Source organism: Prosopis cineraria, unplaced genomic scaffold (assembly GCF_029017545.1).
Source record: "Prosopis cineraria cultivar Desert tree isolate PC_DT_omini unplaced genomic scaffold, ASM2901754v1 PC4, whole genome shotgun sequence".
Taxonomy (NCBI): domain Eukaryota; kingdom Viridiplantae; phylum Streptophyta; class Magnoliopsida; order Fabales; family Fabaceae; genus Prosopis; species Prosopis cineraria.
Window position 1 is genome coordinate 23,456,613 of NW_026555335.1, and position 13,977 is coordinate 23,470,589.

The window sequence follows — 13,977 nt, forward strand, 5'->3', positions numbered from 1 at the left end:
GCTAAGGATTCTCTCATCTCTAACACTACCACCTCAATAGGCACTAAGGAGATCTTCTCTAATACACACCTTATAAGGTCTAAGAAAATTGTTTCCAACACTGCACCTGTCAGGTACTAAGAAGCCTTGCCATATGGTCTTTATTTCTCTCCACTCAAGTGAACTCCTACCCCTATGTTATGCTTTCTTTAAACCGTTCGAGGTTCCTTTTTACTATTTTACATACTTTCTTACACATAAACACACACACCATAATAAATTCTATTGAAATTACACATTTCAGTGTTTTTATTTCAACCAAAAGCCATTTCACATAACAATCACACAATGCTCTAAAACATGCTCAATTCAAAACTATTTCATGCATCACATAGCATATTCACACACAGTTACAATAACAGTCAAACAAAGGAAGTTATTTGGTTACCTCAACACTTCTGTCACTAAAAGGTTACCCATGGATTTCAACTACGCAATAGCATATCTCAAGCTTGCTTTCTTTACTCATAAGTCTAATATACCAATCTGAACACATTTTAGTCATTTAGTCCATTTTGACCAGAAACTCATTTTTACTACTCAAGGCTATATTCATTTGTAAACTCTTTTCTATTTATCTATTCTAGGTCCATTACTACCTATTACTACTTTACATCACCTCAACCGATCTAGTTTACTCAAATCAGATTCTTGCCCTAACTTCTCTCTCTCTAAAGGCCAAATTAAGCTTACAAGTTCAAAGCTATACTGTTCAACTTTAAACTAATCGTAAAGCTTTAATTTAACTCCTAAGAACCCTTTTATTACTATGAGTAAGAATAAAACCCCTCAAATTCCACTTCCATTTCCCTATAACTCATTTTTAGAGAAATTTATATAGAATAGAAAGTAAGAGTTATATGTAGCTTACCTTAATAAGTTATTGATCAAAAGTAATGACTTGAAATAGCTTGCTCTAGTATCTCAGTACTTCTTTTCTCCCTCTCTCATGTGTTTCTCAATTCCACTCTTTAAAATTTATGAAATTTCATGACTTATGAAGGTAAATTTCTGGTCCATGCACCACGGTGCATGCAGCATAAGCCATGAGCATGGCACTTTCTTTGACCTAAAATCCAGTCCTATAACCCATATCTATTCATATAAGCACCAATAAGTCAAAACATCAAGTAATCATCCAAATCTCTAATTCTACACTAATTACCACTTTCCTTCAATTAACCACTAACCACAGGATTAAGAAATTTAAGATGTTACACTTTGAGTGGTGAATTAGAGAAAATGTAGTGATTTTGTGAAATCATTAGCCTAATTGTGTATATATATGGATGAAATGAGAATGAGGGGCTAAGATTTGGTTGTGTATGTTTTGTGAAAGTTGTGTTTTATTGAAAGTATAGAATTGTAATGAATATTGTGGGTTTTTAGTGAATCTTAACTCATATGTGGGAAATTATGATGAACTGAGTAATTTGGGGTTAAGATTAAGTTATGATTATGTTAAGAATGTGGATATATGTAATTTTATGGTGACAAAAGGGCCAAGTAGGTCAAGTTGTGCCAAATGATGGCAAATTGTGAAAAGTGTGTGTGAAATAAAAAAAAATGGGCTGTTGAACGGCCATATTTTGATATACATGTATATATGTGATATATTATGGTTAATCAAGTATGTTAGGTCCTTTTGGACTTGGTTTAAGGCCCTGTGTGGTCTAATGAGAGAAATGGATCGATTTGAGTGCTGGGTCAACAAAATTTTCTAAAAAAAATGATTTTTGCACTAAGATGTCTAAATTTTGATCGGACTATTACATCATTCCTAAACCTATCTCATTAGTCAGCTTATGAGATAAGCTATGCGTGGCTACTTAAATCACTTTGACTATACATTGTATGTAAAAATGGTGCGCTCTAGAAATTTATCATTTTACTATCAAATGAAAAATGAAAGCAGAAAATACAGACTGGCATGCCATGACACATGTCACAAAAAGTCTGTGCATGTGGCTTTGTGCTACATGCCACGATGCATGTATTGCACGCTATGCCTTATGGCCCATTTCCAACTTGATTTTGTGGTTTTTAATGCATGTAATGATTAGACGAATGTATATGATTTATTTCTACTGTATATTGCTTTGATGCATTATGGTTTTGATGATTTTGGAAATGAATCTTAAGCCCAAGCTTTTTAAACTTTTTTTTTGATTAATGTGGTAGTTTAGTTAATCTTCTCTATTTAGTGGATAAGGGGGAATGTTACAATTTTAGAATTAGTTTTTCGCGTTTGAGACCTGATTGTTGTCCTTGTTTAATGTATTCATTTAGAGATATGCGCAAGTTACAATTGTTCATTGTATGACTCTTTCTTTAATGTCCTTTTTTTTTCTTACTTTTGTCTTTAGGAGGAGAGAAAATAGTACATTATGAGGAGAGGTGTACTCGTGCTAGAAGTTCTATATCTTGATGATTTAATAGGAGGAGGAATCAAAGGTCAAAAGTTCAACTAATTTAGCCACAAATAAATAAAAGGAATGAGCTATTTAAGGAGCTCAAAGATATGGTGGTAGATATAAGGCAGACAATTAGGGATCATGACATGATCTTAAGAGGTAGAGAGCAAGAGAGAGAGTTGAGGCTCCAGATATTGAGTACATTAGGAAGCATAGAGTAGACTTAGACCATCTCAGGTTTAGGTAGCACGCAAGAAGTTCTGGCACTAATCATTTGATTGATCGTGCTTAGAAAACTTTCATTCGGTTCAACCGCCTACTTTTAACGAAAGATGAGAGAGAGGGAAGCAAATTGTGGATTGAGCAGCTAGAAACCATCTTTGAAATAGTGATTTGTACCCTTAGTAGAAGGTTATCCTGGCCACCGTGTAGCTGGTTAGTACTGCCAAGAGATGGTGGGAATCTGTGAGGCCAACTAATAGTATTCAATTAAGTTGGGATGAATTCAAGAAGGTCTTCTTTGACCAGTACTTTCTAATTTCATTCAAGACTAAAAAGGAGGAAGAGTTCTATGCTTTCAGGTAGGAAGATCTCAACAAGGAAGAGTTTATCCAAAGGTTTAATGACCTATTGACTTACTCATATACCTCCAGCACAGCAGTGATACAAAGTGGAAAGCTGAGAGGATTTATTAGAGGATCTTAGTCTTGAAGAGAATTGGGTTTAGTACTATCATTTCTAGTTCTTCGGGAAGGAGAGGATTTGTTAGAGGATCTTAATCTTAATCTATGTATCAATGAAAGAAGAAGTGAAGGTATGAGAATTGGGCCTCTGCAGCCTTTAAGGCAAGCATCGAATGTTCCAGCATCAACTTTGAGTACTAGAAGAATGCCCTAGTACAACATTTATAAACAATCTCATTTGGGAAGATGTTAGGCTTGCTTAAGTGTGGCAAGTCGGTTTATATAGTGAGGTGGTGCCCGGAGGGTAGAGTTGAGGGGACTGAGTAGAGATCTACAATTCTTGGTCAAGTATTCACAGTCATGCAAGAAGAGGCCAGGGCATCTTTAAACCTGATCAGAGGTATGATTTCTGTTGTGATCGTAGAGTAGAGGCATTATTTGACTTGGGTGCCACATATTCTTTTGTGTTTGATGAGTGTGTTGATAGATTGAATTTGTCATTGCAAAGAATTATCTATGCTCATTAGAGTGGAGTTGTTTTATGGAGCATCTAGTATTACAGTAGAGCGTGTTAGGGTGTGGAGATTCAATTTGAGGACAGAGTTTTTAAGATCAAGCTGATTTGTATTCTGATGAAAGGAATAGATGTGATTATTGGCATGAATTGACTAGCAGCAAATAATGCTATGCTTGATTATGTCAGAAAGGTGGTTTTATTGTTGATGTTGTGTGCAGCAGTAGTTTTATTGTCGAGAAGATCAGAGTAGTGAGTTCCTTAAAGTATTTTCAAATGAAGCGACGAGATTACCTTACCTCCTAAAAGGAAAGTAGAGTTTTCAATTGATTTGATTCTTGAAACTGAACCAATGTTAAAAGCCCCATATAGAATGTCCCATCAGAATTAGCTAAGCTGAAGAAACAAATTAAAGATTTGTAAGACAAAGGGTTTGTTAGATTGAACATATTACCCTAAGGGTCACTAATGTTGTTTGTGAGGAAGGTAGATGGCATTTTGCATCTTTGCATAGATCACTGGTGGTTGAACAAGGTTACTATAAAGAACAAGTATGCTTTACTAAGGATAGATGATCTTTTAAATCAATTATAGAGCTGGGAAAGTGAGTGGGTTTAGCTCTTATAACCCTTAAGGGCCTGAGCCTTAAAACCTGGTTCCTTACTTTTAGCCCTATTTCTCAAGCTCGGCTCTTATATGAAGGGCTCAAGGTCGAGGCCGCATGTTCTGTTCTAAAAAATAGAAAAAATTAAAATAAAATTAAGCATTATAAATTAATTAAAATATTTTGAAATTAAAAAATCAAAATCCTCATAATTTTTTAGAAATTAAATAATACACATTTAGAAGTCCAGTAATAAAATTTAAATCTTAGATAAAAAATAGTTCATTTTTTTATAAACACATAAATATAATAATTATAAAAAAATAAAAAATATTAGAAATTTTATACTATCCATTGATATTTATTAAATTATATTAAATTAAGTTTAGAATAAATTAAAATTAATAATAATATAATGTGTGTAGGATCAGGTGAGCAAGTCATTGGCTTCAAACACGTGTTCTACCAAAGAAAAAAGTTAATAATAATATAATAAGGCTTAAAGGGCAGGCTTGAGCCTTTTTTTATAAGGCTTATCAGGGCCAAACCCTCAAGTCTAATTACTTAAAAAAATCATTTTCAAAGCCCAATTGATTCAATTGGCTAGTGCCTCAATCTTTTTCAAGATAGATTTGAGGTTAGGATACTATTAATTGAGAGTTAGTGTAGTAGATATACCTAAGATAGCTTTTAGAACTCGATACAAACATTATGAGTTTTTTGTTATGCCATTTGGTTTGACCAATACGCCTGCAATGTTTATGGACTTGGATCAATTTGTAGTGGTCTTTATTTATGACATATTGATCTACTCTGAAGATGAGGAGCAACATGCGAGGCATTTGAGGATAGTGATTCAGGTTTTGAAAGATAAGTTGTATGCTAAGCTTATTAAGTGTGAGTTTTGGTTGAGAGAAGTTAGATTTTTGGGACACGTGGTGTCTACGGATGGAATTTTCATGGATCCCATAAGGTTGATGCAATATTAAAGTGGGAACATCCTAGTTTAGCTATAGAGATATGTAATTTTCTGAGATTAGCTGGGTATTATTGATGATTTATCTAGGGATTTCCCTGGATAGCTTCTTATTTGACTAAGTTAATGTGGAAAGATCAACCTTACATTTGGGATGATCAGTGTAACGTAGTGTTTCAACAGCTGAAAGACAAGTTAACATATAATGAGTGTTTCTTATCCCTAATCCATAGTTACCCTACAAGGTATACATGGATGCATCATTGAGAGGTCTTGGATGTGTCTTGATAGAAAACAGTTAGGTTGTAGCTTATATTTCTTGACAGTTGAGACCACATGAAGAGAACTATCTTGTATGTGACTTAGAGCTCGCAGTAGTGGTATTTTCTCTAAATATTTGGAGCCATTATTTATATGGTGTAGTATTTTGGGATATTGTGGTTAAAGAGGCGTGTTGGGTCTTTTGGACTTAGTTTAAGGCCCTGTGTGGTCTAATGAGACAAATGGATCAATTTGAGAACTTAGGTACGTGAAAATTTTCAAAACAAGTGACTTTTTGCACCTGGGTGTTCAAATTTTGATTCGACTATTAGATGGTGTCCAAATCTATCCCATTAGTTAGCTTATGAGATAACCTATGTATGGGTGCTTTAATTACTCTGATCGAATGTCGTATGTGAAAATAGCACACACTAGAAATTCATCATTTTGTTATCAAATGACAGTAGAAAATTTAGACTGGCACGCTGTGGCATATGGCGTCTCATGCCACGATATATGTTGTTGAAATTATAAGTGTGTGGCTCTATGGCACATGCTGTAGTGCATGGACTATTTTGCTACTTGATTTTGTGGTTTTTAATATATGCAATGATTGAGATGAATGTATATGATTTATTTTTGCTACGTATTGCTCTAATGCATTATGGTTTTAATGATTTTACAAATGAGTCTTGGGCCTAAGCTTTTCAAACATTTTTTAATTAATGTAGTGATTTAAATGTGGTAATTTAGTTAATCTTCTCCTTTGTCTGGTGGATAAGGAGGAAGGTTATAGTTGAAGTTGATAAATGATCTATTACACTCATTAATATAGCCATTAGAGTAGTCATCTTCTCTCCTCTTGCATCTTGCAAAGTGTCTGTTAGACACTTAAATCTTCTCGATAGAAATCAATTACACTTAGTCTTCTTCTTTTCTGAGTTTTTTGGGATATTCGAGCTTTTTTGAGTTTTCTTGGTGGTTGAAGCAATGTAATTGTACTTTACTATAGAGGTTCCTTTTTACATAAGATAACAACTATAAAAGTTATATGCTCTGATAAAAGTAAGTAAGGTTTATACTAGTGTAGCATTTTAGCATAGGTGTTATAAATCAAGAATGAATCACAAAGAGTTTGATCCAAGCAATAATTGTATTTAGATAGATTCTAGAAAGCTATTAAGTAAATACAATTAATTGAAAATGAAAATAATAGCTAAGAAATGAGTTTTGAAGATTTTAAGATTGAGATCATAAACAGAGCATGAAAAACAATTTAGTATTGGTGCTATTTATAATAGTACCGATGCTATAATGAGAAATAATGACAGCATAATGAAAATAACACAGTGTTATTTTGATAGTACCGATACAAGGCTCTTCATAAATGACAATGATATTTTTAATTTTACGAAAATAAAGAGGTTATTTTAAAAGATGATTTATAGCATAGGTGTTGATAGAAAGTACCAGTGTTAATGTAACTTGAACGAAATTTTATATTTCAAAGCTTTGAAGAAGTATGATGCTAATATTTAGCACAGGTCTTAAAATAACTTATACTATTCCTTTTAAAGGGTAATTTGTTCAAGGCTGAAGATTTGTACCAGTGCTATCAAATAGCACAAGTGTTAAAACAACTTAGCATCTTCTTTTGGATAGAAATTTCTTTAAGGTAGAAGAGTAGTACCGGTGTTATAGAAAAGCACAGGTGATAAATAATCTCTTAAGTAAATTATATCTGATCTTTTGACCTCTTTCTTTAAGATTCAACTTGATCTATCCCAAAGAAGTCAAGATTCATAGATTAAGCCCTGTAAAAACAACTTAAAACAACTCCGAAGCTTAAGTTAGTAAAAGATTTAAAATGTAGTTCAATTAAGTTTAAGAATCTTACAACCCATTGGGATTTACCATTCCTAATTCCCTTTTAATGAATGTAAACTGCCTTTCAGCTAAAGGTTTGGTGAAAATATCTGCTAGTTACTTAGTAGTAGGCACAAATTCTAGTATAATATCCTTCTTTTGCAAATGATCTCTTAAGAATTAATGTCTTATGTCAATATGCTTAGTTCTTGAGTATTGGATAGGATTCTTGGCTAAGTTGATAGTGCTGGTATTGTCACATGTGGTTGGAATTTCTTTAAGATGAATTCCTAAATCTTCCATTATTGTTTTAACCACAAAATTTTTGCATAATAGATTCCAACCGCCAAGTATTTAACTTTACATGATGATAAGGACATGCTATTTTGTTTCTTACTGAACCATAATATTAATGAGCCACTAAAGAATTGACAAGTTCTACTTGTGCTCTTCCCATCTATCTTGCATTCTCCATGATCAGCATCTGGATAAGTAATCAATATAAGCTTCCTCCTTTTGAAAACCAAAGTCTTAGCTATATAGTTCCATTCAAATGCTTGAAGATTCATTTCATAGCCTTTAAATGAGATTCTCTTAGATCAGCTTGAAATCTTACACACATGCAGACACTGAACATGATATCAAGTCTGCTGGGAGTCAAGTAGAGCAGTGATCTAATCATTTGCCTGAATGTTGATTGATCCTCCTTCTTCCCTTTTTTGTCCTTCTCCATCTTGATTAATGCACTTATAGGTATATTACTTGGATTTGAATTTTTGAATCCAAACTTCTTTAGCAGTTATTGAGTATACTTGGTTCGGCTTATAAAGATCACATCCCTCATTTTCTTGATTTGCAATCCAAGAAAGAAGTTCAATACTCTCATCATAGACATCTCAAATTTACCTTGCATAATCTTAGCAAATTTATCACAAAAAACCTAATTAGTAGCTCCAAAAATAATATCATCAACATAAATATCAACTATAAGGATATCATTACCTTTAGTTTGATAAAATAGTGTTTTATCAACTATTCCTCTTTTGAAGTTATCATTTAATAGAAAAGTACTTAACCTGTCATAACAAGCTTTTGGTGCTTGCTTCAGTCTATATAATGCTTTCTTCAATTTGTAGACATGATTTGGCATTGATCGATCCTCAAATCCTGAAGGTTGCTCTACATAAACTTCTTCATTGATTAGTCCATTCAAAAACACATTTTTAACATCCATTTGATAAAGTTTGAAATCTTTAATGCAAACAAAAGCAACTAAAAGTCTAATAGCATCAAGTCTAGTAATAAGAGCAAAGGTTTCGTCATAATCAATACCTTCTTCTTGATCATAACTTTTAGCTACTAGTGATAAGGATTAGTCGCTTGCTTTTAAAATTAAACTAAGCTAACCCTAATGCAATTAGAAAACTAATCTAATTGTGAATGAAGTGACTTCCCTATGCAAGTAAGAACCCTAGGGTGTTACTAATGGAAGATTCCTAGCCCTTTAATTAATTATGATAGCTCACTTAACTCCTCTTCCTTGGTTGAAGAAGTGTTTACCTAAGATAATTATCTCAAGTAACCTAGCTTTACTAATTCAATTCCTTAAGTGCTATTACAAGCCTCCTAGGTAACCATACTATCTTAGCTCTAAAATTAACTAAGTATTTAGTTAAAATTCATTTCTAATTTCCACTGCTCAAAGCTATACTTAAGCTCAAAACTATGAAAATTCAAGCAACTCATCAAGTATTCACCATACAATTACACGCTAGGCTAATGCAAGACATTCTCCAATTGAAATCACATATTACAATGTAAATTCATGAGGAGGCAAAAATTCTAGTAGCAATAAGAGCATCAAATTCAACTAAAAATCTTGTTTCAACATTACAAATTACAAATAACTATCAAACTAAAGTCAAATTAAACCATAATTAACAATAGTCATAGTATTCTAATGAAATTGAAACAAGATGAGGAAATAGTTAAGCTTAGCCAAGTAAGACTTTAAAACTCTTCTTCTATCAACCCTCCCCTAGGATTTCATGTAGAATATAGCTAGAAACATTAAGAAAATCTTGCTTCCTCCATGAAGACCATGTGGCTAAAAGGTATGCTCCATAGTCTTGATGAATTGAGTTTCAATTCTTCCTTTAGATGCTTGGGGTGAGTTTGGCCATGATAGGGGAAGAGAATGGTGGGAAATTTGAGTGGATTTGATGTAGAAATGGTGGAAGAATAGGGGCTAGATATGCTGGAGTGTAGAGAGAAGGAGGAGAAAATGAAGAACACTAAGAACAAGAGAGAGAAAATGGAAGATGAATGAAATGATGATTGATCTGATTTGAGGGGGTAAATGGCATGCTCAATTCTATTTTAGCATCAGCTAAAGCTTAATTAAAAAATATAAAAAGAAAATTAAAATGAAAATGGGAGTCTCATCACACTTACAAGGTTCCTCCTATTGGTTTGTAGATGATTTCAATGTATGCCTAATTTCTCATTTTTCATCCACATCATTTAATCTAATTTAATCCCTCAAAATAATCATAATTCATATGTAAATGCTGAACAATTGACCTCAAGGAGTGTTGACCTCAATTGCCCAATTGATGTACAAGTCACATGCCACCTATGTCACATAAATCACATAATTCAATTAAATAGCATGTTATATAATGAAATCTAATTAATGTCTAGAATTAAATTCATAATTAGAAGGTAGAATTTATTAAATTAACCAAGTTTTAGGTTTCACAAAATTATATAAGAATTTTTGCACAAAAACAAATCGAAAACTAGGTCAAACTAAGACACTTTAGAAAGTGTTAACTTTTTATTTAATTACTCTCAAACTAAAATTAATTTTAAAAATATAATTTTATCACTCATTAACTAGACAAAAAATTTACTTTGTCAATTTTTCTTGTACATTTTCTCGAAACTTTATTTTTTTGGATCAAAATATGCCTAGTGTATTGAACTTAGAAACTTAAGAAATTTTCCAAATCTAATGCAATGAGTGCACTTTGAGATGATAAAACATTAATAAAAGGATCCTAATTGATAAATAAAAGTGGGTAACAAATGTGTTATATTAACTAGCTTGGCCTTATTCCTTACCACAATACTAGTTTTATCAAGTTTATTTCTAAAGACCCATTTCGTTCCAATTATAGGATGATCACTTGGTCTAGGCACTAAGTCCCAAACTTGACTTCTCTCAACTTGGTTCAACTCTTCTTGTATTTCTATGAGTCAATATTCATCAAACAAGGCTTCTTTAATGTTAGAGGATTTAATATTAGAAAGAAATGCACTAAAATGGCATACTTCTCTAAGTGAACCTATTGTCTTAACTCTATCACCAACTTCTCCAATGACTTGATTAGTAGGATGTAACTTGCTATATCACCAACCTTTTTAAAAGATTATTTGTCTCTCCACTTTGATCATTAGTCATGGTATCATTATTGGTTTGATTTTCCTCCTTTTATTTTAATGAGAGATCATCAAGAGGAAGATTTACAATTTTTTATTCTTTGTTCTCATCTGATAAGGATTCATCAAATTTAAAATGAATTGACTCTTCAATAGATAAGATTCTTTTGTTAAAGACTCTAAAAGCTTTACTTCTATTGAATAATAAAGAAATACAGCTTCATCACTTTTGAAGTCAAACTTATGTAAATTATCCTTACCATTGTTGAGTATAAAACACTTACGGCCGAATACATTCAAATAAGAGATGTTAGGCTTTCTTCCATTGTAGAGCTCATAAGGAGTTTTGTTCATACTAGGTTAGATATGTGCTCTATTTGTGATGTAACATGCTGTAGTTGTGGCATCTATCCATAAATACTTAGGAAGCTTTTCTCATTTAGCATGGTCCTTGCCATTTCCTCTAAGGTTGTGTTCTTTCTCTATACAACTCTATTTTGTTAAGGTGTTCTAGGAGTTGAGAATTCATAACTGATTCTTTGTTCTTCACAAAACTCAATGAAGTTAAAATTGTCAAATTCTCCATCATGGTTACTTCTTATCTTTACAATTTTCAAACCTTTTTCATTTTGTACTTTAGTTTCAAATGCCACAAAATATTAGATCTAGAATAGTTATCAACTATAATAAAGCTATAGAGATTACCCCTTAGACTTTTTACCCTTAAAGGACCAATTAGATCCATATAAAGCAATTTGAGAGGCCTTGATGTTATACTACATTTTTGCTTTGAAACATAGTCTTAGTTTTTTAGGCCTTCCATACAAGCATCATAAAGCTTATCAGCTTCAAATTTTATCTTTGGTAGCCCAATGAAAATTTCCTTCTTTACAAGCTTGTCCAATTGCTTCATGTTGACATGTGCTAATCTCTTTTTTCACAGCCAGCTCTTATCATTTACAGAGATGAGACATTTTGTGTTCAGTGAGTCATCATCATAAAGATTAATTGAATAAACATTCTGTAACTATCTTTCCTTCTAGGATGGTTTTTCTTGTTTGTTTATCTCTCACAATGTAATGCACAGCATTAAAGATGACCTCATAACCCTTATCACATAATTGACTTATACTCAAGAGGTTATGTCCTAAGCCATCAACTAAATAAATGTTATAAATACAAGGAGAGTTGGATGAATTCTTACCAACCTTACCTATACTGAGAATTCTTTCCTTTTCATTATTTCCAAAGGTGATAGTTCCATGATCTTTAGTTTCTACCATACACAGAAATATAGAGCTATCATCCGTCATGTGCTTGGAGTAGCCATTGTCTAGATACTACTTTTTATTTTGTGACTCTCCTTGATACTTGCACAAATGTCATATTTTCTTAGGTACCCAAATCTATTTGGTCCTGATGGGTTAGTAGACTCCTTTAGAACCTACTTTATATTTTTACTCAACCCTTGCTTCCTATGGATACATGACTTAGTCTTGTGCCCTTTTTTGCTACAATTGGAACATGAGTAAGTTAGTCACAGTAGCAAGAACAATGAAGTTCTTTTAATATTTTTTTCTCCTTGTTTGGTTTATAGCCTATGCCATCTTTATTAAAAACAATTCTTTGTTGACTCAAAATTTTGTTTAAATTATCTTTACCCTTAACTAATTTCACAAGTTTATTTTTCAAATCTTCCTTTTTTGAAATATAAAAAGGACAATCAATACACAAAGTTTCTTTTTCCAAAATAGTAACATTCTTTTTCAAAGCATCATTTTTTAGATTTGAGAAACAAGTTTTCCTTTTTAGAAATAGCAAGTTTCTTTTTAACTTGTAAAAGATTTTTCATAAGAAGAAATAGCTCATTATGCAGGTCTTCAAAAGCAATTTTTAACTATTCAAATATAAAATCAAATTCAAAGTCAGAGTCTAAATTATTTACCTAATTAGAATGGCTTTTGGCCATTAGACACAGATTTGCTTCTTCTTCTTCTGTAGATTCTTCATCACTTCACCCTAGATTGAAGAGAGATAAGCTTTAAATTTTTCTTGCCATACTTATAGCTTTGGCTCTCTTGTTTCATAAGGCAGTCAGTCTTTATGTGTCCAGGCTTCTTGTATTTGTAGCAGATTATCTCCTTTCTTTCTTCTTTGAGAATTTATTCCTAATCTTTTTCTTTCTAAAGAATTTGATAAATTTCTTGACAAACATAGCCATTTCTTCATTAGAGTCTTCACTATCACTGGCTTTAGAATCAAATTCTTCCCTTTCTATAATTTCACTCTTTTCTTTTCTTATGAGTTATCCTTCTACAGCTTTATATGGAAAGTAAGGACTAGTCTCGACAATCTCCCATAAATCAAGGTCTGAGGCCTTAAAGAATAGTATCATCTTACTTTTCTAGAAAGTATAGCTTTCATCATTGAATCCTGGGGGCCTATTAATTTCAGCACATTTAAGGAGAGTACATTCGCCAAAACTAACTATAGGATCCTTTTATATGTTAAGTCTTTTATCAAGAGTTTCAAGCTCTGATACCAAATGTTAAGATAGGCTGGCACCCAAGAGGGGAGGTGAATTGAGTGACACTTCAAAACTTTTAAAAACTTAAAAAGAGTAAAGAACTAAAGAGTGAATGAAGAAGATAAGACACATGAGGTTTATACTAGTTCAGCCACAAACTTGGCCTACATCTAGTCCTCAGGATCACACTTGAGATTTTCAACTAAGTTCATAGGCTTCAATGGGTGCTTGCCACCACAATGTAACTCTCAAGACTAAACTTGTCTTGATTTACTTAACAAACCTTGCTACAATCTAACAAGTTGTTACAAACACTTAAAAAATCCTTTTTTAAGATTTCTAAGAAAATAAGATAAGCTTTTGGAAAAAACTCTCTTAAAGAGTAGATGAGAATACAATTGAAAGCTTATAAACTTATGAGAGCTTTTCACAATTATTTTCAAGAATAATGAATGAATGCAAGATATAAAAGAACAATTTGAAAGCTCTTTAAGTGCACAAATGATAATTTGTTCGGCCAAAGATCATTAGCTCTTGTTCTAGTTCAAAATGAATCATTTATATAGTTTTTAGAAGTTGACAAATCTATTTGTGCATTTTCTTATGAGTGATTGGTATAATCACTCGTGAATTTACACTAGAGTTGTTT